General features: G+C 41.6%; 34 non-coding genes across 34 annotated transcripts; 17 read left to right on the top strand and 17 right to left on the bottom strand.

The window, feature by feature from the left end:
- Nucleotides 1–343: 343 nt before the first annotated feature.
- On the top strand, nucleotides 344–483 carry LOC131700665 (U4 spliceosomal RNA). The gene has a single exon (XR_009308472.1). It is a non-coding gene; the product is annotated as a U4 spliceosomal RNA (small nuclear RNA).
- A 239-nt stretch (nucleotides 484–722) lies between these two features.
- LOC131700865 (U7 small nuclear RNA) lies at nucleotides 723–779 on the bottom strand. The gene has a single exon (XR_009308674.1). It is a non-coding gene; the product is annotated as a U7 small nuclear RNA (small nuclear RNA).
- A 555-nt stretch (nucleotides 780–1,334) lies between these two features.
- Nucleotides 1,335–1,407, bottom strand: trnav-aac (transfer RNA valine (anticodon AAC)). Its single transcript has one exon. It is a non-coding gene; the product is annotated as a tRNA-Val (tRNA).
- A 127-nt stretch (nucleotides 1,408–1,534) lies between these two features.
- On the top strand, nucleotides 1,535–1,607 carry trnav-cac (transfer RNA valine (anticodon CAC)). The gene has a single exon. It is a non-coding gene; the product is annotated as a tRNA-Val (tRNA).
- A 1,190-nt stretch (nucleotides 1,608–2,797) lies between these two features.
- Nucleotides 2,798–2,937, top strand: LOC131700666 (U4 spliceosomal RNA). The gene has a single exon (XR_009308473.1). It is a non-coding gene; the product is annotated as a U4 spliceosomal RNA (small nuclear RNA).
- A 239-nt stretch (nucleotides 2,938–3,176) lies between these two features.
- LOC131700867 (U7 small nuclear RNA) lies at nucleotides 3,177–3,233 on the bottom strand. The gene has a single exon (XR_009308676.1). It is a non-coding gene; the product is annotated as a U7 small nuclear RNA (small nuclear RNA).
- Nucleotides 3,234–3,788: 555 nt separating this feature from the next.
- trnav-aac (transfer RNA valine (anticodon AAC)) lies at nucleotides 3,789–3,860 on the bottom strand. The gene has a single exon. It is a non-coding gene; the product is annotated as a tRNA-Val (tRNA).
- Nucleotides 3,861–3,987: 127 nt separating this feature from the next.
- Nucleotides 3,988–4,060, top strand: trnav-cac (transfer RNA valine (anticodon CAC)). The gene has a single exon. It is a non-coding gene; the product is annotated as a tRNA-Val (tRNA).
- A 1,190-nt stretch (nucleotides 4,061–5,250) lies between these two features.
- On the top strand, nucleotides 5,251–5,390 carry LOC131700667 (U4 spliceosomal RNA). The gene has a single exon (XR_009308474.1). It is a non-coding gene; the product is annotated as a U4 spliceosomal RNA (small nuclear RNA).
- A 239-nt stretch (nucleotides 5,391–5,629) lies between these two features.
- LOC131700868 (U7 small nuclear RNA) lies at nucleotides 5,630–5,686 on the bottom strand. The gene has a single exon (XR_009308677.1). It is a non-coding gene; the product is annotated as a U7 small nuclear RNA (small nuclear RNA).
- Nucleotides 5,687–6,241: 555 nt separating this feature from the next.
- On the bottom strand, nucleotides 6,242–6,314 carry trnav-aac (transfer RNA valine (anticodon AAC)). Its single transcript has one exon. It is a non-coding gene; the product is annotated as a tRNA-Val (tRNA).
- Nucleotides 6,315–6,441: 127 nt separating this feature from the next.
- On the top strand, nucleotides 6,442–6,514 carry trnav-cac (transfer RNA valine (anticodon CAC)). The gene has a single exon. It is a non-coding gene; the product is annotated as a tRNA-Val (tRNA).
- A 1,190-nt stretch (nucleotides 6,515–7,704) lies between these two features.
- Nucleotides 7,705–7,844, top strand: LOC131700668 (U4 spliceosomal RNA). The gene has a single exon (XR_009308475.1). It is a non-coding gene; the product is annotated as a U4 spliceosomal RNA (small nuclear RNA).
- Nucleotides 7,845–8,083: 239 nt separating this feature from the next.
- On the bottom strand, nucleotides 8,084–8,140 carry LOC131700869 (U7 small nuclear RNA). Its single transcript, XR_009308678.1, has one exon. It is a non-coding gene; the product is annotated as a U7 small nuclear RNA (small nuclear RNA).
- Nucleotides 8,141–8,695: 555 nt separating this feature from the next.
- trnav-aac (transfer RNA valine (anticodon AAC)) lies at nucleotides 8,696–8,768 on the bottom strand. Its single transcript has one exon. It is a non-coding gene; the product is annotated as a tRNA-Val (tRNA).
- Nucleotides 8,769–8,895: 127 nt separating this feature from the next.
- On the top strand, nucleotides 8,896–8,968 carry trnav-cac (transfer RNA valine (anticodon CAC)). The gene has a single exon. It is a non-coding gene; the product is annotated as a tRNA-Val (tRNA).
- A 1,190-nt stretch (nucleotides 8,969–10,158) lies between these two features.
- On the top strand, nucleotides 10,159–10,298 carry LOC131700669 (U4 spliceosomal RNA). Its single transcript, XR_009308476.1, has one exon. It is a non-coding gene; the product is annotated as a U4 spliceosomal RNA (small nuclear RNA).
- Nucleotides 10,299–10,537: 239 nt separating this feature from the next.
- On the bottom strand, nucleotides 10,538–10,594 carry LOC131700870 (U7 small nuclear RNA). Its single transcript, XR_009308679.1, has one exon. It is a non-coding gene; the product is annotated as a U7 small nuclear RNA (small nuclear RNA).
- Nucleotides 10,595–11,149: 555 nt separating this feature from the next.
- On the bottom strand, nucleotides 11,150–11,222 carry trnav-aac (transfer RNA valine (anticodon AAC)). Its single transcript has one exon. It is a non-coding gene; the product is annotated as a tRNA-Val (tRNA).
- A 127-nt stretch (nucleotides 11,223–11,349) lies between these two features.
- On the top strand, nucleotides 11,350–11,422 carry trnav-cac (transfer RNA valine (anticodon CAC)). Its single transcript has one exon. It is a non-coding gene; the product is annotated as a tRNA-Val (tRNA).
- A 1,189-nt stretch (nucleotides 11,423–12,611) lies between these two features.
- LOC131700670 (U4 spliceosomal RNA) lies at nucleotides 12,612–12,751 on the top strand. Its single transcript, XR_009308477.1, has one exon. It is a non-coding gene; the product is annotated as a U4 spliceosomal RNA (small nuclear RNA).
- Nucleotides 12,752–12,990: 239 nt separating this feature from the next.
- Nucleotides 12,991–13,047, bottom strand: LOC131700871 (U7 small nuclear RNA). Its single transcript, XR_009308680.1, has one exon. It is a non-coding gene; the product is annotated as a U7 small nuclear RNA (small nuclear RNA).
- Nucleotides 13,048–13,602: 555 nt separating this feature from the next.
- On the bottom strand, nucleotides 13,603–13,674 carry trnav-aac (transfer RNA valine (anticodon AAC)). Its single transcript has one exon. It is a non-coding gene; the product is annotated as a tRNA-Val (tRNA).
- A 127-nt stretch (nucleotides 13,675–13,801) lies between these two features.
- On the top strand, nucleotides 13,802–13,874 carry trnav-cac (transfer RNA valine (anticodon CAC)). The gene has a single exon. It is a non-coding gene; the product is annotated as a tRNA-Val (tRNA).
- A 1,190-nt stretch (nucleotides 13,875–15,064) lies between these two features.
- LOC131700671 (U4 spliceosomal RNA) lies at nucleotides 15,065–15,204 on the top strand. The gene has a single exon (XR_009308478.1). It is a non-coding gene; the product is annotated as a U4 spliceosomal RNA (small nuclear RNA).
- Nucleotides 15,205–15,443: 239 nt separating this feature from the next.
- Nucleotides 15,444–15,500, bottom strand: LOC131700872 (U7 small nuclear RNA). The gene has a single exon (XR_009308681.1). It is a non-coding gene; the product is annotated as a U7 small nuclear RNA (small nuclear RNA).
- Nucleotides 15,501–16,055: 555 nt separating this feature from the next.
- Nucleotides 16,056–16,127, bottom strand: trnav-aac (transfer RNA valine (anticodon AAC)). The gene has a single exon. It is a non-coding gene; the product is annotated as a tRNA-Val (tRNA).
- Nucleotides 16,128–16,254: 127 nt separating this feature from the next.
- On the top strand, nucleotides 16,255–16,327 carry trnav-cac (transfer RNA valine (anticodon CAC)). Its single transcript has one exon. It is a non-coding gene; the product is annotated as a tRNA-Val (tRNA).
- A 1,190-nt stretch (nucleotides 16,328–17,517) lies between these two features.
- LOC131700672 (U4 spliceosomal RNA) lies at nucleotides 17,518–17,657 on the top strand. Its single transcript, XR_009308479.1, has one exon. It is a non-coding gene; the product is annotated as a U4 spliceosomal RNA (small nuclear RNA).
- Nucleotides 17,658–17,896: 239 nt separating this feature from the next.
- LOC131700873 (U7 small nuclear RNA) lies at nucleotides 17,897–17,953 on the bottom strand. Its single transcript, XR_009308682.1, has one exon. It is a non-coding gene; the product is annotated as a U7 small nuclear RNA (small nuclear RNA).
- A 555-nt stretch (nucleotides 17,954–18,508) lies between these two features.
- On the bottom strand, nucleotides 18,509–18,581 carry trnav-aac (transfer RNA valine (anticodon AAC)). The gene has a single exon. It is a non-coding gene; the product is annotated as a tRNA-Val (tRNA).
- Nucleotides 18,582–18,708: 127 nt separating this feature from the next.
- Nucleotides 18,709–18,781, top strand: trnav-cac (transfer RNA valine (anticodon CAC)). Its single transcript has one exon. It is a non-coding gene; the product is annotated as a tRNA-Val (tRNA).
- A 1,190-nt stretch (nucleotides 18,782–19,971) lies between these two features.
- Nucleotides 19,972–20,111, top strand: LOC131700673 (U4 spliceosomal RNA). The gene has a single exon (XR_009308480.1). It is a non-coding gene; the product is annotated as a U4 spliceosomal RNA (small nuclear RNA).
- A 239-nt stretch (nucleotides 20,112–20,350) lies between these two features.
- Nucleotides 20,351–20,407, bottom strand: LOC131700874 (U7 small nuclear RNA). The gene has a single exon (XR_009308683.1). It is a non-coding gene; the product is annotated as a U7 small nuclear RNA (small nuclear RNA).
- Nucleotides 20,408–20,590: the final 183 nt, after the last annotated feature.

Consider the following 20,590-nt stretch of genomic DNA (forward strand, 5'->3'; position numbering starts at 1 on the left):
CCCACATTGTAGGATGGGGAGACTTATAACTAGTGACCATTATATAAAAAAAATAAATAACGTTTGCTTATGTTAGATGCAAGAGAGCGAGACAGATAGATTTGCATCTTGGTATCCCATCACTCCTATGTGCACCAAAGCAATGACGGTCTACACTTCAGTTCATATATAATCGGAATAAAAAAGTGGACTCTGTTGCATTGTGAGGCTGCAGTGTCGATAACATAAACCTCTACGTTTGAGGGATCATTTAACTGTACTGTATTATATCGCAGTAACTTGCCCACCGGCAAGTCAAATGTCTTTGCTGTAGGGGGTAGCATTTAGTTATCCCAAGTTCTGTAGCTTTGCGCAGTGGCAGTATCATAGCCCATGAGGTTTGTCCGAGGCGTGATTATTGCTAGTTGAAAACTTTAACCAATACCCCGCCGTGGTGACTTGAAATATAGTCGCCGCTGGCAATTTTTGACAGTCTCACAGAGTCTGCTATCATGTAGTTGAAAGAACAGAACAAATGTTGACGCTTTGACATTCTGGGTTTGGTTTTGTATTCTACTGATTGGGCACAACATTTGAGTTGATCTTTTTACTCTTTATAACATACAAGTGTATTTACAAGGTTAGGGGCCGTTTCTCCTGTTGTGTCAATTATATTACTATGCAGCTGGCAGGCATTCGGAACGCGCACGCTAACAACGCGTCATCTTTCATTTTACAAAACACGGGGCATTCGACACGGAGAAAACCTTCTAGACAAATACTAAAAGAGCTAAACATCAATTTGCCTCCCCAGCCATGTTAATAGATATCTGGCTTTTTTGCAGTAGCATTAAAGTTGTGGTGACACACGAAAAAGAAACACGGAAATCTGTTTTGGGGTTGGGGAGTTAACCTACCAAACAATTTACGCACATGAATATATCATGAAAACAGCCATGCATGGAGGTCATGGGAACTCTCCGTTCTATTGCTTTCCTTTCTCCCAGATATATCATGCACATTATGTAACTTCTCTTCAAAGGCAATTTTAGTATTCAGACTGTAGTTGCAAAAATAATACAATATCTTTTGACTAGAGTTCATCTTTTAAAAACAACTACTTTGCCAACAGAAGAAAAAAAAGGCTAACAGAAGACGGTTTCGCTCCGTCGACCTCTGGGTTATAAGGCTCAGCACGCTTCCGCTGCGCCACTCTGATACAGCTGCTTCTCGAATGAAACACCCATTAATAAAATAAAATAAATCAATCAATTCTCAGTGCAACTTTTTGACGCAGTCTGCTGCTGGACTCACAGAGAGCGGAGAAGACCGCAACAAAAAAACGAACAAGCACATGTTTCCACCCGGTTCCGAACCGGGGACCTTTCGCGTGTTAGGCGAACGTGATAACCACTACACTATGGAAACTTTCACATGTACATTGTTACATTCAGCTGGGCTTTAAGTGAAGACTGCCTTGCACTGCAGGATCCAAAATGGGTAATCGGCACTGTATGCTTAGAGCGCAACACACGGATCGTTTGTTAAGCAACATGTTTCCATAGTGTAGTGGTTATCACGTTCGCCTCACACGCGAAAGGTCCCCGGTTCGAAACCGGGTGGAAACACAGCACGGCATATTTTTTTCACTGTATGTATTTATTCTCCCCAGGTAAACAGCCACCCAGACCAGAACGATGTATTTGTAGTGTGCATGGTGCATTGTCAATGCAAGTCTGACTGTATATTAAACGGAGTGAGAATGCACTCTGCAACGTTTTGGCTTCGACTGCTGCTTGACTCACAGAAACGACAATGTTGATACTCTGACTCTTCTTCTTAAAATGCATGTTAAAATGCGGAATGTTTTCAAATTCCATGAATTCGCAGGTCTGTACAGAACAAGACGACTATCTGGTCTCACAAAATGTTGCTGGTTCTCGTAGAACAAAGAAGAGTTTGATCAACTATGTCATTCATGCCGACAAAGCTCAGGAGGGCGATCGTTAGGTTGAATATCTAAATTTCCCGGGTTATATCCCGAGTTTCGACAGATGTCAGTTTATTCATATACCTACAGAATCACAGGTACAAATATTGCAGTTAAAGTTTATGCTTTTCAAATCCGTGCACGAAAGGGGGTGCCCAAATCAGAATGAAAGTCACGGGGGGAGTAATCAAAACATCGCAAAAGAAAAATACACTGCATTAAACAAATCATTTGGAGCGGTCTAAAATGAGCAATCCAGGTTCGATTCATTGTTTTGCCCTTTCGATGGCAGCAGTGTAAAAAAATGACCTGCACATTTCTCTGCTGGCTTCGGGTAGCAAACAAGAAGCAGTGATTTCCCATATGATCTAGTGGTTACGATTCCCGTTTTTTCACCCAGGTGACCAGGGTTCAACTCCCTGTATGCGAATTCATTTATTTACTTGTGGAGGTAATTGTCAGATAAAAGGATTGAAAAATGAAACCCCACATTGTAGGATGGGGAGACTTATAACTAGTGACCATTATATAAAAAAAATAAATAACGTTTGCTTATGTTAGATGCAAGAGAGCGAGACAGATAGATTTGCATCTTGGTATCCCATCACTCCTATGTGCACCAAAGCAATGACGGTCTACACTTCAGTTCATATATAATCGGAATAAAAAAGTGGACTCTGTTGCATTGTGAGGCTGCAGTGTCGATAACATAAACCTCTACGTTTGAGGGATCATTTAACTGTACTGTATTATATCGCAGTAACTTGCCCACCGGCAAGTCAAATGTCTTTGCTGTAGGGGGTAGCATTTAGTTATCCCAAGTTCTGTAGCTTTGCGCAGTGGCAGTATCATAGCCCATGAGGTTTGTCCGAGGCGTGATTATTGCTAGTTGAAAACTTTAACCAATACCCCGCCGTGGTGACTTGAAATATAGTCGCCGCTGGCAATTTTTGACAGTCTCACAGAGTCTGCTATCATGTAGTTGAAAGAACAGAACAAATGTTGACGCTTTGACATTCTGGGTTTGGTTTTGTATTCTACTGATTGGGCACAACATTTGAGTTGATCTTTTTACTCTTTATAACATACAAGTGTATTTACAAGGTTAGGGGCCGTTTCTCCTGTTGTGTCAATTATATTACTATGCAGCTGGCAGGCATTCGGAACGCGCACGCTAACAACGCGTCATCTTTCATTTTACAAAACACGGGGCATTCGACACGGAGAAAACCTTCTAGACAAATACTAAAAGAGCTAAACATCAATTTGCCTCCCCAGCCATGTTAGTAGATATCTGGCTTTTTTGCAGTAGCATTAAAATTGTGGTGACACACGAAAAAGAAACATGGAAATCTGTTTTGGGGTTGGGGAGTTAACCTACCAAACAATTTACGCACATGAATATATCATGAAAACAGCCATGCATGGAGGTCATGGGAACTCTCCGTTCTATTGCTTTCCTTTCTCCCAGATATATCATGCACATTATGTAACTTCTCTTCAAAGGCAATTTTAGTATTCAGACTGTAGTTGCAAAAATAATACAATATCTTTTGACTAGAGTTCATCTTTTAAAAACAACTACTTTGCCAACAGAAGAAAAAAAGGCTAACAGAAGACGGTTTCGCTCCGTCGACCTCTGGGTTATAAGGCTCAGCACGCTTCCGCTGCGCCACTCTGATACAGCTGCTTCTCGAATGAAACACCCATTAATAAAATAAAATAAATCAATCAATTCTCAGTGCAACTTTTTGACGCAGTCTGCTGCTGGACTCACAGAGAGCGGAGAAGACCGCAACAAAAAAAACGAACAAGCACATGTTTCCACCCGGTTTCGAACCGGGGACCTTTCGCGTGTTAGGCGAAGAGATAACCACTACACTATGGAAACTTTCACATGTACATTGTTACATTCAGCTGGGCTTTAAGTGAAGACTGCCTTGCACTGCAGGATCCAAAATGGGTAATCGGCACTGTATGCTTAGAGCGCAACACACGGATCGTTTGTTAAGCAACATGTTTCCATAGTGTAGTGGTTATCACGTTCGCCTCACACGCGAAAGGTCCCCGGTTCGAAACCGGGTGGAAACACAGCACGGCATCTTTTTTTCACTGTATGTATTTATTCTCCCCAGGTAAACAGCCACCCAGACCAGAACGATGTATTTGTAGTGTGCATGGTGCATTGTCAATGCAAGTCTGACTGTATATTAAACGGAGTGAGAATGCACTCTGCAACGTTTTGGCTTCGACTGCTGCTTGACTCACAGAAACGACAATGTTGATACTCTGACTCTTCTTCTTAAAATGCATGTTAAAATGCGGAATGTTTTCAAATTCCATGAATTCGCAGGTCTGTACAGAACAAGACGACTATCTGGTCTCACAAAATGTTGCTGGTTCTCGTAGAACAAAGAAGAGTTTGATCAACTATGTCATTCATGCCGACAAAGCTCAGGAGGGCGATCGTTAGGTTGAATATCTAAATTTCCCGGGTTATATCCCGAGTTTCGACAGATGTCAGTTTATTCATATACCTACAGAATCACAGGTACAAATATTGCAGTTAAAGTTTATGCTTTTCAAATCCGTGCACGAAAGGGGGTGCCCAAATCAGAATGAAAGTCACGGGGGGAGTAATCAAAACATCGCAAAAGAAAAATACACTGCATTAAACAAATCATTTGGAGCGGTCTAAAATGAGCAATCCAGGTTCGATTCATTGTTTTGCCCTTTCGATGGCAGCAGTGTAAAAAAATGACCTGCACATTTCTCTGCTGGCTTCGGGTAGCAAACAAGAAGCAGCGATTTCCCATATGATCTAGTGGTTACGATTCCCGTTTTTTCACCCAGGTGACCAGGGTTCAACTCCCTGTATGCGAATTCATTTATTTACTTGTGGAGGTAATTGTCAGATAAAAGGATTGAAAAATGAAACCCCACATTGTAGGATGGGGAGACTTATAACTAGTGACCATTATATAAAAAAAATAAATAACGTTTGCTTATGTTAGATGCAAGAGAGCGAGACAGATAGATTTGCATCTTGGTATCCCATCACTCCTATGTGCACCAAAGCAATGACGGTCTACACTTCAGTTCATATATAATCGGAATAAAAAAGTGGACTCTGTTGCATTGTGAGGCTGCAGTGTCGATAACATAAACCTCTACGTTTGAGGGATCATTTAACTGTACTGTATTATATCGCAGTAACTTGCCCACCGGCAAGTCAAATGTCTTTGCTGTAGGGGGTAGCATTTAGTTATCCCAAGTTCTGTAGCTTTGCGCAGTGGCAGTATCATAGCCCATGAGGTTTGTCCGAGGCGTGATTATTGCTAGTTGAAAACTTTAACCAATACCCCGCCGTGGTGACTTGAAATATAGTCGCCGCTGGCAATTTTTGACAGTCTCACAGAGTCTGCTATCATGTAGTTGAAAGAACAGAACAAATGTTGACGCTTTGACATTCTGGGTTTGGTTTTGTATTCTACTGATTGGGCACAACATTTGAGTTGATCTTTTTACTCTTTATAACATACAAGTGTATTTACAAGGTTAGGGGCCGTTTCTCCTGTTGTGTCAATTATATTACTATGCAGCTGGCAGGCATTCGGAACGCGCACGCTAACAACGCGTCATCTTTCATTTTACAAAACACGGGGCATTCGACACGGAGAAAACCTTCTAGACAAATACTAAAAGAGCTAAACATCAATTTGCCTCCCCAGCCATGTTAATAGATATCTGGCTTTTTTGCAGTAGCATTAAAGTTGTGGTGACACACGAAAAAGAAACACGGAAATCTGTTTTGGGGTTGGGGAGTTAACCTACCAAACAATTTACGCACATGAATATATCATGAAAACAGCCATGCATGGAGGTCATGGGAACTCTCCGTTCTATTGCTTTCCTTTCTCCCAGATATATCATGCACATTATGTAACTTCTCTTCAAAGGCAATTTTAGTATTCAGACTGTAGTTGCAAAAATAATACAATATCTTTTGACTAGAGTTCATCTTTTAAAAACAACTACTTTGCCAACAGAAGAAAAAAAAGGCTAACAGAAGACGGTTTCGCTCCGTCGACCTCTGGGTTATAAGGCTCAGCACGCTTCCGCTGCGCCACTCTGATACAGCTGCTTCTCGAATGAAACACCCATTAATAAAATAAAATAAATCAATCAATTCTCAGTGCAACTTTTTGACGCAGTCTGCTGCTGGACTCACAGAGAGCGGAGAAGACCGCAACAAAAAAACGAACAAGCACATGTTTCCACCCGGTTCCGAACCGGGGACCTTTCGCGTGTTAGGCGAACGTGATAACCACTACACTATGGAAACTTTCACATGTACATTGTTACATTCAGCTGGGCTTTAAGTGAAGACTGCCTTGCACTGCAGGATCCAAAATGGGTAATCGGCACTGTATGCTTAGAGCGCAACACACGGATCGTTTGTTAAGCAACATGTTTCCATAGTGTAGTGGTTATCACGTTCGCCTCACACGCGAAAGGTCCCCGGTTCGAAACCGGGTGGAAACACAGCACGGCATCTTTTTTTCACTGTATGTATTTATTCTCCCCAGGTAAACAGCCACCCAGACCAGAACGATGTATTTGTAGTGTGCATGGTGCATTGTCAATGCAAGTCTGACTGTATATTAAACGGAGTGAGAATGCACTCTGCAACGTTTTGGCTTCGACTGCTGCTTGACTCACAGAAACGACAATGTTGATACTCTGACTCTTCTTCTTAAAATGCATGTTAAAATGCGGAATGTTTTCAAATTCCATGAATTCGCAGGTCTGTACAGAACAAGACGACTATCTGGTCTCACAAAATGTTGCTGGTTCTCGTAGAACAAAGAAGAGTTTGATCAACTATGTCATTCATGCCGACAAAGCTCAGGAGGGCGATCGTTAGGTTGAATATCTAAATTTCCCGGGTTATATCCCGAGTTTCGACAGATGTCAGTTTATTCATATACCTACAGAATCACAGGTACAAATATTGCAGTTAAAGTTTATGCTTTTCAAATCCGTGCACGAAAGGGGGTGCCCAAATCAGAATGAAAGTCACGGGGGGAGTAATCAAAACATCGCAAAAGAAAAATACACTGCATTAAACAAATCATTTGGAGCGGTCTAAAATGAGCAATCCAGGTTCGATTCATTGTTTTGCCCTTTCGATGGCAGCAGTGTAAAAAAATGACCTGCACATTTCTCTGCTGGCTTCGGGTAGCAAACAAGAAGCAGTGATTTCCCATATGATCTAGTGGTTACGATTCCCGTTTTTTCACCCAGGTGACCAGGGTTCAACTCCCTGTATGCGAATTCATTTATTTACTTGTGGAGGTAATTGTCAGATAAAAGGATTGAAAAATGAAACCCCACATTGTAGGATGGGGAGACTTATAACTAGTGACCATTATATAAAAAAAATAAATAACGTTTGCTTATGTTAGATGCAAGAGAGCGAGACAGATAGATTTGCATCTTGGTATCCCATCACTCCTATGTGCACCAAAGCAATGACGGTCTACACTTCAGTTCATATATAATCGGAATAAAAAAGTGGACTCTGTTGCATTGTGAGGCTGCAGTGTCGATAACATAAACCTCTACGTTTGAGGGATCATTTAACTGTACTGTATTATATCGCAGTAACTTGCCCACCGGCAAGTCAAATGTCTTTGCTGTAGGGGGTAGCATTTAGTTATCCCAAGTTCTGTAGCTTTGCGCAGTGGCAGTATCATAGCCCATGAGGTTTGTCCGAGGCGTGATTATTGCTAGTTGAAAACTTTAACCAATACCCCGCCGTGGTGACTTGAAATATAGTCGCCGCTGGCAATTTTTGACAGTCTCACAGAGTCTGCTATCATGTAGTTGAAAGAACAGAACAAATGTTGACGCTTTGACATTCTGGGTTTGGTTTTGTATTCTACTGATTGGGCACAACATTTGAGTTGATCTTTTTACTCTTTATAACATACAAGTGTATTTACAAGGTTAGGGGCCGTTTCTCCTGTTGTGTCAATTATATTACTATGCAGCTGGCAGGCATTCGGAACGCGCACGCTAACAACGCGTCATCTTTCATTTTACAAAACACGGGGCATTCGACACGGAGAAAACCTTCTAGACAAATACTAAAAGAGCTAAACATCAATTTGCCTCCCCAGCCATGTTAATAGATATCTGGCTTTTTTGCAGTAGCATTAAAGTTGTGGTGACACACGAAAAAGAAACATGGAAATCTGTTTTGGGGTTGGGGAGTTAACCTACCAAACAATTTACGCACATGAATATATCATGAAAACAGCCATGCATGGAGGTCATGGGAACTCTCCGTTCTATTGCTTTCCTTTCTCCCAGATATATCATGCACATTATGTAACTTCTCTTCAAAGGCAATTTTAGTATTCAGACTGTAGTTGCAAAAATAATACAATATCTTTTGACTAGAGTTCATCTTTTAAAAACAACTACTTTGCCAACAGAAGAAAAAAAAGGCTAACAGAAGACGGTTTCGCTCCGTCGACCTCTGGGTTATAAGGCTCAGCACGCTTCCGCTGCGCCACTCTGATACAGCTGCTTCTCGAATGAAACACCCATTAATAAAATAAAATAAATCAATCAATTCTCAGTGCAACTTTTTGACGCAGTCTGCTGCTGGACTCACAGAGAGCGGAGAAGACCGCAACAAAAAAACGAACAAGCACATGTTTCCACCCGGTTTCGAACCGGGGACCTTTCGCGTGTTAGGCGAACGTGATAACCACTACACTATGGAAACTTCCACATGTACATTGTTACATTCAGCTGGGCTTTAAGTGAAGACTGCCTTGCACTGCAGGATCCAAAATGGGTAATCGGCACTGTATGCTTAGAGCGCAACACACGGATCGTTTGTTAAGCAACATGTTTCCATAGTGTAGTGGTTATCACGTTCGCCTCACACGCGAAAGGTCCCCGGTTCGAAACCGGGTGGAAACACAGCACGGCATCTTTTTTTCACTGTATGTATTTATTCTCCCCAGGTAAACAGCCACCCAGACCAGAACGATGTATTTGTAGTGTGCATGGTGCATTGTCAATGCAAGTCTGACTGTATATTAAACGGAGTGAGAATGCACTCTGCAACGTTTTGGCTTCGACTGCTGCTTGACTCACAGAAACGACAATGTTGATACTCTGACTCTTCTTCTTAAAATGCATGTTAAAATGCGGAATGTTTTCAAATTCCATGAATTCGCAGGTCTGTACAGAACAAGACGACTATCTGGTCTCACAAAATGTTGCTGGTTCTCGTAGAACAAAGAAGAGTTTGATCAACTATGTCATTCATGCCGACAAAGCTCAGGAGGGCGATCGTTAGGTTGAATATCTAAATTTCCCGGGTTATATCCCGAGTTTCGACAGATGTCAGTTTATTCATATACCTACAGAATCACAGGTACAAATATTGCAGTTAAAGTTTATGCTTTTCAAATCCGTGCACGAAAGGGGGTGCCCAAATCAGAATAAAAGTCACGAGGGGAGTAATCAAAACATCGCAAAAGAAAAATACACTGCATTAAACAAATCATTTGGAGCGGTCTAAAATGAGCAATCCAGGTTCGATTCATTGTTTTGCCCTTTCGATGGCAGCAGTGTAAAAAAATGACCTGCACATTTCTCTGCTGGCTTCGGGTAGCAAACAAGAAGCAGTGATTTCCCATATGATCTAGTGGTTACGATTCCCGTTTTTTCACCCAGGTGACCAGGGTTCAACTCCCTGTATGCGAATTCATTTATTTACTTGTGGAGGTAATTGTCAGATAAAAGGATTGAAAAATGAAACCCCACATTGTAGGATGGGGAGACTTATAACTAGTGACCATTATATAAAAAAAATAAATAACGTTTGCTTATGTTAGATGCAAGAGAGCGAGACAGATAGATTTGCATCTTGGTATCCCATCACTCCTATGTGCACCAAAGCAATGACGGTCTACACTTCAGTTCATATATAATCGGAATAAAAAAGTGGACTCTGTTGCATTGTGAGGCTGCAGTGTCGATAACATAAACCTCTACGTTTGAGGGATCATTTAACTGTACTGTATTATATCGCAGTAACTTGCCCACCGGCAAGTCAAATGTCTTTGCTGTAGGGGGTAGCATTTAGTTATCCCAAGTTCTGTAGCTTTGCGCAGTGGCAGTATCATAGCCCATGAGGTTTGTCCGAGGCGTGATTATTGCTAGTTGAAAACTTTAACCAATACCCCGCCGTGGTGACTTGAAATATAGTCGCCGCTGGCAATTTTTGACAGTCTCACAGAGTCTGCTATCATGTAGTTGAAAGAACAGAACAAATGTTGACGCTTTGACATTCTGGGTTTGGTTTTGTATTCTACTGATTGGGCACAACATTTGAGTTGATCTTTTTACTCTTTATAACATACAAGTGTATTTACAAGGTTAGGGGCCGTTTCTCCTGTTGTGTCAATTATATTACTATGCAGCTGGCAGGCATTCGGAACGCGCACGCTAACAACGCGTCATCTTTCATTTTACAAAACACGGGGCATTCGACACGGAGAAAACCTTCTAGACAAATACTAAAAGAGCTAAACATCAATTTGCCTCCCCAGCCATGTTAATAGATATCTGGCTTTTTTGCAGTAGCATTAAAGTTGTGGTGACACACGAAAAAGAAACATGGAAATCTGTTTTGGGGTTGGGGAGTTAACCTACCAAACAATTTACGCACATGAATATATCATGAAAACAGCCATGCATGGAGGTCATGGGAACTCTCCGTTCTATTGCTTTCCTTTCTCCCAGATATATCATGCACATTATGTAACTTCTCTTCAAAGGCAATTTTAGTATTCAGACTGTAGTTGCAAAAATAATACAATATCTTTTGACTAGAGTTCATCTTTTAAAAACAACTACTTTGCCAACAGAAGAAAAAAAAGGCTAACAGAAGACGGTTTCGCTCCGTCGACCTCTGGGTTATAAGGCTCAGCACGCTTCCGCTGCGCCACTCTGATACAGCTGCTTCTCGAATGAAACACCCATTAATAAAATAAAATAAATCAATCAATTCTCAGTGCAACTTTTTGACGCAGTCTGCTGCTGGACTCACAGAGAGCGGAGAAGACCGCAACAAAAAAACGAACAAGCACATGTTTCCACCCGGTTTCGAACCGGGGACCTTTCGCGTGTTAGGCGAACGTGATAACCACTACACTATGGAAACTTTCACATGTACATTGTTACATTCAGCTGGGCTTTAAGTGAAGACTGCCTTGCACTGCAGGATCCAAAATGGGTAATCGGCACTGTATGCTTAGAGCGCAACACACGGATCGTTTGTTAAGCAACATGTTTCCATAGTGTAGTGGTTATCACGTTCGCCTCACACGCGAAAGGTCCCCGGTTCGAAACCGGGTGGAAACACAGCACGGCATCTTTTTTTCACTGTATGTATTTATTCTCCCCAGGTAAACAGCCACCCAGACCAGAACGATGTATTTGTAGTGTGCATGGTGCATTGTCAATGCAAGTCTGACTGTATATTAAACGGAGTGAGAATGCACTCTGCAACGTTTTGGCTTCGACTGCTGCTTGACTCACAGAAACGACAATGTTGATACTCTGACTCTTCTTCTTAAAATGCATGTTAAAATGCGGAATGTTTTCAAATTCCATGAATTCGCAGGTCTGTACAGAACAAGACGACTATCTGGTCTCACAAAATGTTGCTGGTTCTCGTAGAACAAAGAAGAGTTTGATCAACTATGTCATTCATGCCGACAAAGCTCAGGAGGGCGATCGTTAGGTTGAATATCTAAATTTCCCGGGTTATATCCCGAGTTTCGACAGATGTCAGTTTATTCATATACCTACAGAATCACAGGTACAAATATTGCAGTTAAAGTTTATGCTTTTCAAATCCGTGCACGAAAGGGGGTGCCCAAATCAGAATGAAAGTCACGGGGGGAGTAATCAAAACATCGCAAAAGAAAAATACACTGCATTAAACAAATCATTTGGAGCGGTCTAAAATGAGCAATCCAGGTTCGATTCATTGTTTTGCCCTTTCGATGGCAGCAGTGTAAAAAAATGACCTGCACATTTCTCTGCTGGCTTCGGGTAGCAAACAAGAAGCAGCGATTTCCCATATGATCTAGTGGTTACGATTCCCGTTTTTTCACCCAGGTGACCAGGGTTCAACTCCCTGTATGCGAATTCATTTATTTACTTGTGGAGGTAATTGTCAGATAAAAGGATTGAAAAATGAAACCCCACATTGTAGGATGGGGAGACTTATAACTAGTGACCATTATATAAAAAAATAAATAACGTTTGCTTATGTTAGATGCAAGAGAGCGAGACAGATAGATTTGCATCTTGGTATCCCATCACTCCTATGTGCACCAAAGCAATGACGGTCTACACTTCAGTTCATATATAATCGGAATAAAAAAGTGGACTCTGTTGCATTGTGAGGCTGCAGTGTCGATAACATAAACCTCTACGTTTGAGGGATCATTTAACTGTACTGTATTATATCGCAGTAACTTGCCCACCGGCAAGTCAAATGTCTTTGCTGTAGGGGGTAGCATTTAGTTATCCCAAGTTCTGTAGCTTTGCGCAGTGGCAGTATCATAGCCCATGAGGTTTGTCCGAGGCGTGATTATTGCTAGTTGAAAACTTTAACCAATACCCCGCCGTGGTGACTTGAAATATAGTCGCCGCTGGCAATTTTTGACAGTCTCACAGAGTCTGCTATCATGTAGTTGAAAGAACAGAACAAATGTTGACGCTTTGACATTCTGGGTTTGGTTTTGTATTCTACTGATTGGGCACAACATTTGAGTTGATCTTTTTACTCTTTATAACATACAAGTGTATTTACAAGGTTAGGGGCCGTTTCTCCTGTTGTGTCAATTATATTACTATGCAGCTGGCAGGCATTCGGAACGCGCACGCTAACAACGCGTCATCTTTCATTTTACAAAACACGGGGCATTCGACACGGAGAAAACCTTCTAGACAAATACTAAAAGAGCTAAACATCAATTTGCCTCCCCAGCCATGTTAGTAGATATCTGGCTTTTTTGCAGTAGCATTAAAATTGTGGTGACACACGAAAAAGAAACATGGAAATCTGTTTTGGGGTTGGGGAGTTAACCTACCAAACAATTTACGCACATGAATATATCATGAAAACAGCCATGCATGGAGGTCATGGGAACTCTCCGTTCTATTGCTTTCCTTTCTCCCAGATATATCATGCACATTATGTAACTTCTCTTCAAAGGCAATTTTAGTATTCAGACTGTAGTTGCAAAAATAATACAATATCTTTTGACTAGAGTTCATCTTTTAAAAACAACTACTTTGCCAACAGAAGAAAAAAAGGCTAACAGAAGACGGTTTCGCTCCGTCGACCTCTGGGTTATAAGGCTCAGCACGCTTCCGCTGCGCCACTCTGATACAGCTGCTTCTCGAATGAAACACCCATTAATAAAATAAAATAAATCAATCAATTCTCAGTGCAACTTTTTGACGCAGTCTGCTGCTGGACTCACAGAGAGCGGAGAAGACCGCAACAAAAAAAACGAACAAGCACATGTTTCCACCCGGTTTCGAACCGGGGACCTTTCGCGTGTTAGGCGAAGAGATAACCACTACACTATGGAAACTTTCACATGTACATTGTTACATTCAGCTGGGCTTTAAGTGAAGACTGCCTTGCACTGCAGGATCCAAAATGGGTAATCGGCACTGTATGCTTAGAGCGCAACACACGGATCGTTTGTTAAGCAACATGTTTCCATAGTGTAGTGGTTATCACGTTCGCCTCACACGCGAAAGGTCCCCGGTTCGAAACCGGGTGGAAACACAGCACGGCATCTTTTTTTCACTGTATGTATTTATTCTCCCCAGGTAAACAGCCACCCAGACCAGAACGATGTATTTGTAGTGTGCATGGTGCATTGTCAATGCAAGTCTGACTGTATATTAAACGGAGTGAGAATGCACTCTGCAACGTTTTGGCTTCGACTGCTGCTTGACTCACAGAAACGACAATGTTGATACTCTGACTCTTCTTCTTAAAATGCATGTTAAAATGCGGAATGTTTTCAAATTCCATGAATTCGCAGGTCTGTACAGAACAAGACGACTATCTGGTCTCACAAAATGTTGCTGGTTCTCGTAGAACAAAGAAGAGTTTGATCAACTATGTCATTCATGCCGACAAAGCTCAGGAGGGCGATCGTTAGGTTGAATATCTAAATTTCCCGGGTTATATCCCGAGTTTCGACAGATGTCAGTTTATTCATATACCTACAGAATCACAGGTACAAATATTGCAGTTAAAGTTTATGCTTTTCAAATCCGTGCACGAAAGGGGGTGCCCAAATCAGAATGAAAGTCACGGGGGGAGTAATCAAAACATCGCAAAAGAAAAATACACTGCATTAAACAAATCATTTGGAGCGGTCTAAAATGAGCAATCCAGGTTCGATTCATTGTTTTGCCCTTTCGATGGCAGCAGTGTAAAAAAATGACCTGCACATTTCTCTGCTGGCTTCGGGTAGCAAACAAGAAGCAGCGATTTCCCATATGATCTAGTGGTTACGATTCCCGTTTTTTCACCCAGGTGACCAGGGTTCAACTCCCTGTATGCGAATTCATTTATTTACTTGTGGAGGTAATTGTCAGATAAAAGGATTGAAAAATGAAACCCCACATTGTAGGATGGGGAGACTTATAACTAGTGACCATTATATAAAAAAAATAAATAACGTTTGCTTATGTTAGATGCAAGAGAGCGAGACAGATAGATTTGCATCTTGGTATCCCATCACTCCTATGTGCACCAAAGCAATGACGGTCTACACTTCAGTTCATATATAATCGGAATAAAAAAGTGGACTCTGTTGCATTGTGAGGCTGCAGTGTCGATAACATAAACCTCTACGTTTGAGGGATCATTTAACTGTACTGTATTATATCGCAGTAACTTGCCCACCGGCAAGTCAAATGTCTTTGCTGTAGGGGGTAGCATTTAGTTATCCCAAGTTCTGTAGCTTTGCGCAGTGGCAGTATCATAGCCCATGAGGTTTGTCCGAGGCGTGATTATTGCTAGTTGAAAACTTTAACCAATACCCCGCCGTGGTGACTTGAAATATAGTCGCCGCTGGCAATTTTTGACAGTCTCACAGAGTCTGCTATCATGTAGTTGAAAGAACAGAACAAATGTTGACGCTTTGACATTCTGGGTTTGGTTTTGTATTCTACTGATTGGGCACAACATTTGAGTTGATCTTTTTACTCTTTATAACATACAAGTGTATTTACAAGGTTAGGGGCCGTTTCTCCTGTTGTGTCAATTATATTACTATGCAGCTGGCAGGCATTCGGAACGCGCACGCTAACAACGCGTCATCTTTCATTTTACAAAACACGGGGCATTCGACACGGAGAAAACCTTCTAGACAAATACTAAAAGAGCTAAACATCAATTTGCCTCCCCAGCCATGTTAGTAGATATCTGGCTTTTTTGCAGTAGCATTAAAATTGTGGTGACACACGAAAAAGAAACATGGAAATCTGTTTTGGGGTTGGGGAGTTAACCTACCAAACAATTTACGCACATGAATATATCATGAAAACAGCCATGCATGGAGGTCATGGGAACTCTCCGTTCTATTGCTTTCCTTTCTCCCAGATATATCATGCACATTATGTAACTTCTCTTCAAAGGCAATTTTAGTATTCAGACTGTAGTTGCAAAAATAATACAATATCTTTTGACTAGAGTTCATCTTTTAAAAACAACTACTTTGCCAACAGAAGAAAAAAAGGCTAACAGAAGACGGTTTCGCTCCGTCGACCTCTGGGTTATAAGGCTCAGCACGCTTCCGCTGCGCCACTCTGATACAGCTGCTTCTCGAATGAAACACCCATTAATAAAATAAAATAAATCAATCAATTCTCAGTGCAACTTTTTGACGCAGTCTGCTGCTGGACTCACAGAGAGCGGAGAAGACCGCAACAAAAAAAACGAACAAGCACATGTTTCCACCCGGTTTCGAACCGGGGACCTTTCGCGTGTTAGGCGAAGAGATAACCACTACACTATGGAAACTTTCACATGTACATTGTTACATTCAGCTGGGCTTTAAGTGAAGACTGCCTTGCACTGCAGGATCCAAAATGGGTAATCGGCACTGTATGCTTAGAGCGCAACACACGGATCGTTTGTTAAGCAACATGTTTCCATAGTGTAGTGGTTATCACGTTCGCCTCACACGCGAAAGGTCCCCATTTCGAAACCGGGTGGAAACACAGCACGGCATCTTTTTTTCACTGTATGTATTTATTCTCCCCAGGTAAACAGCCACCCAGACCAGAACGATGTATTTGTAGTGTGCATGGTGCATTGTCAATGCAAGTCTGACTGTATATTAAACGGAGTGAGAATGCACTCTGCAACGTTTTGGCTTCGACTGCTGCTTGACTCACAGAAACGACAATGTTGATACTCTGACTCTTCTTCTTAAAATGCATGTTAAAATGCGGAATGTTTTCAAATTCCATGAATTCGCAGGTCTGTACAGAACAAGACGACTATCTGGTCTCACAAAATGTTGCTGGTTCTCGTAGAACAAAGAAGAGTTTGATCAACTATGTCATTCATGCCGACAAAGCTCAGGAGGGCGATCGTTAGGTTGAATATCTAAATTTCCCGGGTTATATCCCGAGTTTCGACAGATGTCAGTTTATTCATATACCTACAGAATCACAGGTACAAATATTGCAGTTAAAGTTTATGCTTTTCAAATCCGTGCACGAAAGGGGGTGCCCAAATCAGAATGAAAGTCACGGGGGGAGTAATCAAAACATCGCAAAAGAAAAATACACTGCATTAAACAAATCATTTGGAGCGGTCTAAAATGAGCAATCCAGGTTCGATTCATTGTTTTGCCCTTTCGATGGCAGCAGTGTAAAAAAATGACCTGCACATTTCTCTGCTGGCTTCGGGTAGCAAACAAGAAGCAGCGATTTCCCATATGATCTAGTGGTTACGATTCCCGTTTTTTCACCCAGGTGACCAGGGTTCAACTCCCTGTATGCGAATTCATTTATTTACTTGTGGAGGTAATTGTCAGATAAAAGGATTGAAAAATGAAACCCCACATTGTAGGATGGGGAGACTTATAACTAGTGACCATTATATAAAAAAAATAAATAACGTTTGCTTATGTTAGATGCAAGAGAGCGAGACAGATAGATTTGCATCTTGGTATCCCATCACTCCTATGTGCACCAAAGCAATGACGGTCTACACTTCAGTTCATATATAATCGGAATAAAAAAGTGGACTCTGTTGCATTGTGAGGCTGCAGTGTCGATAACATAAACCTCTACGTTTGAGGGATCATTTAACTGTACTGTATTATATCGCAGTAACTTGCCCACCGGCAAGTCAAATGTCTTTGCTGTAGGGGGTAGCATTTAGTTATCCCAAGTTCTGTAGCTTTGCGCAGTGGCAGTATCATAGCCCATGAGGTTTGTCCGAGGCGTGATTATTGCTAGTTGAAAACTTTAACCAATACCCCGCCGTGGTGACTTGAAATATAGTCGCCGCTGGCAATTTTTGACAGTCTCACAGAGTCTGCTATCATGTAGTTGAAAGAACAGAACAAATGTTGACGCTTTGACATTCTGGGTTTGGTTTTGTATTCTACTGATTGGGCACAACATTTGAGTTGATCTTTTTACTCTTTATAACATACAAGTGTATTTACAAGGTTAGGGGCCGTTTCTCCTGTTGTGTCAATTATATTACTATGCAGCTGGCAGGCATTCGGAACGCGCACGCTAACAACGCGTCATCTTTCATTTTACAAAACACGGGGCATTCGACACGGAGAAAACCTTCTAGACAAATACTAAAAGAGCTAAACATCAATTTGCCTCCCCAGCCATGTTAATAGATATCTGGCTTTTTTGCAGTAGCATTAAAGTTGTGGTGACACACGAAAAAGAAACATGGAAATCTGTTTTGGGGTTGGGGAGTTAACCTACCAAACAATTTACGCACATGAATATATCATGAAAACAGCCATGCATGGAGGTCATGGGAACTCTCCGTTCTATTGCTTTCCTTTCTCCCAGATATATCATGCACATTATGTAACTTCTCTTCAAAGGCAATTTTAGTATTCAGACTGTAGTTGCAAAAATAATACAATATCTTTTGACTAGAGTTCATCTTTTAAAAACAACTACTTTGCCAACAGAAGAAAAAAAAGGCTAACAGAAGACGGTTTCGCTCCGTCGACCTCTGGGTTATAAGGCTCAGCACGCTTCCGCTGCGCCACTCTGATACAGCTGCTTCTCGAATGAAACACCCATTAATAAAATAAAATAAATCAATCAATTCTCAGTGCAACTTTTTGACGCAGTCTGCTGCTGGACTCACAGAGAGCGGAGAAGACCGCAACAAAAAAACGAACAAGCACATGTTTCCACCCGGTTCCGAACCGGGGACCTTTCGCGTGTTAGGCGAACGTGATAACCACTACACTATGGAAACTTTCACATGTACATTGTTACATTCAGCTGGGCTTTAAGTGAAGACTGCCTTGCACTGCAGGATCCAAAATGGGTAATCGGCACTGTATGCTTAGAGCGCAACACACGGATCGTTTGTTAAGCAACATGTTTCCATAGTGTAGTGGTTATCACGTTCGCCTCACACGCGAAAGGTCCCCGGTTCGAAACCGGGTGGAAACACAGCACGGCATCTTTTTTTCACTGTATGTATTTATTCTCCCCAGGTAAACAGCCACCCAGACCAGAACGATGTATTTGTAGTGTGCATGGTGCATTGTCAATGCAAGTCTGACTGTATATTAAACGGAGTGAGAATGCACTCTGCAACGTTTTGGCTTCGACTGCTGCTTGACTCACAGAAACGACAATGTTGATACTCTGACTCTTCTTCTTAAAATGCATGTTAAAATGCGGAATGTTTTCAAATTCCATGAATTCGCAGGTCTGTACAGAACAAGACGACTATCTGGTCTCACAAAATGTTGCTGGTTCTCGTAGAACAAAGAAGAGTTTGATCAACTATGTCATTCATGCCGACAAAGCTCAGGAGGGCGATCGTTAGGTTGAATATCTAAATTTCCCGGGTTATATCCCGAGTTTCGACAGATGTCAGTTTATTCATATACCTACAGAATCACAGGTACAAATATTGCAGTTAAAGTTTATGCTTTTCAAATCCGTGCACGAAAGGGGGTGCCCAAATCAGAATGAAAGTCACGGGGGGAGTAATCAAAACATCGCAAAAGAAAAATACACTGCATTAAACAAATCATTTGGAGCGGTCTAAAATGAGCAATCCAGGTTCGATTCATTGTTTTGCCCTTTCGATGGCAGCAGTGTAAAAAAATGACCTGCACATTTCTCTGCTGGCTTCGGGTAGCAAACAAGAAGCAGTGATTTCCCATATGATCTAGTGGTTACGATTCCCGTTTTTTCACCCAGGTGACCAGGGTTCAACTCCCTGTATGCGAATTCATTTATTTACTTGTGGAGGTAATTGTCAGATAAAAGGATTGAAAAATGAAACCCCACATTGTAGGATGGGGAGACTTATAACTAGTGACCATTATATAAAAAAAATAAATAACGTTTGCTTATGTTAGATGCAAGAGAGCGAGACAGATAGATTTGCATCTTGGTATCCCATCACTCCTATGTGCACCAAAGCAATGACGGTCTACACTTCAGTTCATATATAATCGGAATAAAAAAGTGGACTCTGTTGCATTGTGAGGCTGCAGTGTCGATAACATAAACCTCTACGTTTGAGGGATCATTTAACTGTACTGTATTATATCGCAGTAACTTGCCCACCGGCAAGTCAAATGTCTTTGCTGTAGGGGGTAGCATTTAGTTATCCCAAGTTCTGTAGCTTTGCGCAGTGGCAGTATCATAGCCCATGAGGTTTGTCCGAGGCGTGATTATTGCTAGTTGAAAACTTTAACCAATACCCCGCCGTGGTGACTTGAAATATAGTCGCCGCTGGCAATTTTTGACAGTCTCACAGAGTCTGCTATCATGTAGTTGAAAGAACAGAACAAATGTTGACGCTTTGACATTCTGGGTTTGGTTTTGTATTCTACTGATTGGGCACAACATTTGAGTTGATCTTTTTACTCTTTATAACATACAAGTGTATTTACAAGGTTAGGGGCCGTTTCTCCTGTTGTGTCAATTATATTACTATGCAGCTGGCAGGCATTCGGAACGCGCACGCTAACAACGCGTCATCTTTCATTTTACAAAACACGGGGCATTCGACACGGAGAAAACCTTCTAGACAAATACTAAAAGAGCTAAACATCAATTTGCCTCCCCAGCCATGTTAATAGATATCTGGCTTTTTTGCAGTAGCATTAAAGTTGTGGTGACACACGAAAAAGAAACATGGAAATCTGTTTTGGGGTTGGGGAGTTAACCTACCAAACAATTTACGCACATGAATATATCATGAAAACAGCCATGCATGGAGGTCATGGGAACTCTCCG

This window comes from Acipenser ruthenus, chromosome 24 (genome assembly GCF_902713425.1).
Source record: "Acipenser ruthenus chromosome 24, fAciRut3.2 maternal haplotype, whole genome shotgun sequence".
Taxonomy (NCBI): Eukaryota; Metazoa; Chordata; class Actinopteri; order Acipenseriformes; family Acipenseridae; genus Acipenser; species Acipenser ruthenus.